This window comes from Chrysochloris asiatica, unplaced genomic scaffold (genome assembly GCF_000296735.1).
Source record: "Chrysochloris asiatica unplaced genomic scaffold, ChrAsi1.0 scaffold00011, whole genome shotgun sequence".
Lineage (NCBI taxonomy): Eukaryota > Metazoa > Chordata > Mammalia > Afrosoricida > Chrysochloridae > Chrysochloris > Chrysochloris asiatica.
In genome coordinates, this window is record NW_006408529.1 from 10740551 (window position 1) to 10745418 (window position 4868).

Below are 4868 nucleotides of genomic sequence, written 5' to 3' on the forward strand. Positions count from 1 at the left end.
CTCTTTAGGATTTGCTCTTTTTTTGTGCTATGGATTAGAAAACTAGCTCTAGGAAGTAATTTGGGATGATTTTAAATCTCACTTTTTGTTTCTTTTCTCCCAGAGATTACAATCCTGTACTGACTGCCATCCAACGTCTGAAATTCCTTTTTCAAATGTTTTGTCTGATTTTCTAATTATGTAAGGCAGGATTGTTTAATCTGTCCAAGTTACTCAATTATTCCCAGAACATTTCAGACTTTTTTTCTTTCTTCCGTCTTTCTTTCCTCCCTCTCCCTCTCCCTTTTTCTTTCTTTCTTTCCTTCCTTTCTCCCTCCTTTCATCTCTATCTCTCTTTCTTTCCTTTTGTCATTTGAGACACAATTATTCTCACTGGGCAACTTCCATAAACTTCATTTTGGGCTGAGTCAAGTTCCCACTCTCTGTGCATCTGCATTCACATTGATTCAATTTATTCTGACACTTAGACACTGCAAGCTGAGTGTTGGTTTACTCTTTTGCCTCAGCAGTGGTATATCCATTTAGGACAGGATCACAAAACTAGCACACCACCTATATTGCATTGTTGCTGTTGTTAAGTGTCATAGAGTTGGTTCCGACCCATACCGACCCTGTAGAGGGTTTCCAAGGAGCAACTGGTGAGCTTGAACCTTGCAATTCAAACCGACTTTGCAGTCTAGTGCATTAACCCACAGTGCCACACCAGGACTCCTATATTGCATTAAGCCAGTAAAATTTAATATTCCACAACAAACAAACGTCATTTTTTTTTCCCTTGTCCACAAATTATACCCGCATTTCTCTCCCAGGTTTTCATCACTATCTATGATATGGCCATAATTTGTAGAGAAGCCTGACAGTTCTCTATATGTAAGAATTTAATAATCCAGGAAAGCATAAATGCTCACTGTTTCTAAAAGTTGCACAATTTCTCACAGGCTCTTTACCTGTGCTGTCTAAATTATCCTCTTCTTCCAAAATTACTTATCAAAATATTTTCCTCCTTTCCACATATACTTCCCTGATGCGTAAACTAATAGACCACCGTTTGTAAGGAGCTCTGGTAGTGTAGTGGTTATGAATCAGGCTGTTAACCTCAAGGTCAGCAATTTGAAACTATCAGCCATTCTGTGGAGAAAGATGAGGCTTTCTGCTCCCTTAAAAGATTTACAGCCTCATAAACACTATGCAAGGTCGTTCTGAGTGGAAACCGACTCCATGGCACAAAACCACCACTAACAAAAAACAGCTATTTATTTATACCTACCATGGAGTCCTGGTGTGGCACTGTGGACTAAGGCACCAGACTGCAAAGCTGTTTGAACTGTAAGGTCGGTGGTTCAAGCTCACCAGTTGCTCCTTGCAAACCCTATACAGGATCACTATGGGTCGGAACTGACTCTATGGCACTTAACAACAACAACAACAACAACAACAACCATGCTTCCTATTGTACCTTTTTTCCTCTTCTCTGTTCTATCTTACCATATCCTACGCTATCATATTCTCCTTATATATTTTTATTCTAGGAATAGTTCATATTCTGTCATATTTCATTTACACATTACTCTTTGTCACAACCCAATTCACCTGTTGTTATTCAACTAAAGATTGCTTTCTTTAGGTAAAAACTGTGTGTTTCTTTCTTTTGGAGGCTGTACGTACTTAAAACAGTAGGCATTCAATAAATACTTGATTATTCAGGAATACAAAGAAATAAAATAAACATCCTTATTTGTATGTTCCAATTGTGATGAGCAATTTTTAAAATTCTAATAGCTTTATTGAGATATAATTCACAATTATAAAATTCACCACTTAGAAGTGTACAACTCAGTATTTTTCCGTGTCTTCACCAAAATTATCTGATGCATTTCCATTACCACATAAGAAACTCTATATACATTTTTTGGTTTTTGTTTTTTTGTTTTTTACAGTCTGCTTGTATTTTATATCAACCACTGAAGGAGGTAGTGATGGAAAGTACTAGAATTTAAAATACATGGTCAGCACTAAGTGTACACATTTCTAAAGTCTTGGATGTAACTCTTCAAAACATATGTAGAGAAAAAAGAAGAAATCAGAATTCATATAAAATCATTAGAACATTTAAAAAAGCAAAACGAGAAATATTTAATGAATTTACTCAAATTAAAGAAGTTTAAATGATACAGAACTGAAAATATTAGAAACTCATATATATTAAAAAGTGAGCATAAATTAGCCAACTCCATAGACATTTTCCAATTATGCATTCATATAAATACATATTCACCCTTTTTTATACAAGTATAACACATACATGGAGTCCTCGTGTGGCGCTATGGGTTAATGTGCCAGACTGCAAAGCCGTTTGAACTGCAAGGTTGGTGGTTCAAGCTCACCAGTCTCTCCTTGGAAACCCTGTATAGGGTTGCTATGGGTCGGATCCGACTCAACGGCACTTCACAACAACGCATGCATACATGACATGATTCTGACAAAAAAAAAAAAAAATCAGAGATACTAAAAATATTCTCAAGTTTTAAAAAAGGTGTGGAATTAGTTTCACCATCACTCTGTATAAATGTAAACCTTGATTTAATTCCATGATTTTATCATGTCAGAAGCATGGTTGGTTTTCACTTTTTAAAACATATCTTGGTATCTTAACACATTGGCTTATTAAGGATTAAGGCATTTTACATACACAGTAATATCTCAGTGTGAACATAAAAATTTTAATTTGCAATGATGGTGATTATTCGCAATGATGTTTTAAGCTTTCAAAGTCTTTTCAACATAAGAAAATAGGTGCACTCATTTAAGTGTTTTCTTATAAAACAATGTTTAAAAACATTCATGATGATTGGCCTTTGTGGTTCCTAGTAATAAGTCCGGTCTTATTTTTTCTGATAGTATAAATTACATTATGCAATAATCAGGAAGCAGAAAAACCCAGTAGTTCTTAAACAATGTTCCCAAATACCCATATAAATCCCAATGCAGCAACAGCCAACAATATTCATTTCATAGTTCACTTTTTCACCTCACTGAATTTGAAGCTGCTCCTTTTGGATATTTTCCCACTTCAGTGTGAGGTAGATTGTTAGGATTTCATTAATGGCTTCATTATGTGACTTTATAAAAAGAAAAAATGTATCTATATTGATTTCTTCCACAGTTCAAAGTTCTCAGAAGAGACATTTTTCTGGGAATCATATGTTTTGAGTAACCAAACATTCTTCAGTAGATGAAACTTCTCACTCAATACAGTTGTAATAAATAAGCATCTACATCCTTAGTTATATTATCAGTGTATCCTAGAACCAAAGTAAGATGGTTTTCTGCTCCCACAATCCACTCAAAACAACAATCCATGTTGTTTTAAAATCTGAATACTTCCATCATTTATCATTTCTGTTTTGGAGGATATCTCTGATCACTACCTTTTAATGACTACTTGAAGCCTGTTTAAACCAACTATTACATACTCTTCAAATTTGTTTTTAAATAGTGATTTTACTAGTGGCAACAGCAGCCGTGTAAAATGTATTGTTTTTCTTCCTGTAAACTATTGGTGAGCACAGGACTACAATCTACCACAACTCCAAGACCTTCTACTCTCACCAAATAGAACACTTATACTTCTTTTCCTCCAAAAGGTAAAAGCTACATTCAACCTCAAATTCCTGCCTAACAAAACTTATGCCATTGTTTCATGGTTCTGAGAAAGCTCATAAAAAATAATAATAATAATAATAATAAAAACCCCACTATATTTTGATGATGAGCCTTCTCTGTGAAGAAGCAGAATTACTGGAGTTAATCACGTACCTTCAACTATCATGATGTATCTTTTCAGGCAGGTGACCTGCACAACCCAGTTCATTTTCTTTATTTCCCTTAATGACACAGTCCCCACTTAAGGACTATTTCTTTCTGTAACAAGGATTTGGAAAAGGACGATGAACTTTCTTTCTGCAAGAGATCACCTTATGTAGTTTATCTGAGTTCTTCACAGCTTGTCCAACAATTCTATTTATGTAAGCAGCCAACCGTTTTGGCGATTTCTTAACTTCCTTAATGTTCTTCTTAGTGAAATTAGAATTCCTTTTTCTAGGTAGATCAGTGGAATAATCCTTAATATTATTACAAAAGTTATTTATTTTTTTAATACATTGTGAGTTACAGATGCCATAATCTCTTGAATAACTGGCGCCTCATGGTACCGCGGTTTTGTAGCCCAAACCTGGTTTGAGGAACATCTCTGATCCATCCAGTGTGCTCCTAGGCTCCCCGCGGAGCTCCACACACAGCCATTCAAACACTGCCCGCCTGGCCTTCCTGGATAGCTCCGAAACTGTGTACTTTTACAATCACTCTCCAATCTCCCCTTCTCATAGTCCCTAGCAATTATAAATCTAATTTCTTTGTGTTTTAGACTACTGTATACTTGTCATATAAATTGTTGTTAAGCGCTGCTAAATCGGTTCTGATTCTTATCAACCCTGTATTGGGTTCCTGAGAAGTGGTTGGTGGGATTGAATCACGGATCTTGTGGTTAGCGGTCCAGTGTTTTCATATAAATGTTGTTGTTGTTGTTGTTAAGTGTCCTTGAATCGATTCCCACCCATAGCAACCCTGTATTGGGTTTCCAAGGAGTGGCTGGTGAGTTTGAAACACCGACCTTATGGTTCAAACTGAAATAGCAGCACCATACTAGGACTCCGTTTATATAAATAGAATCATGTAATATAAAGTCTTTTGTAATTAACTTCCTTCATTTAAGATAATATTTTCTAAATTCATACACATTGAAGCCTGTATCTTTACATTTCTTATGGCTAAAAATATTCCATTATATGAACATAAAGTATTTTGTTTTT

At 35.4% G+C, this 4868-nt stretch overlaps 1 pseudogene; it reads right to left on the minus strand.

The window, feature by feature from the left end:
• Nucleotides 1-3246: 3246 nt before the first annotated feature.
• On the minus strand, nucleotides 3247-4180 carry LOC102840374 (annotated as a pseudogene).
• Between the last annotated feature and the right edge of the window lie 688 nt (nucleotides 4181-4868).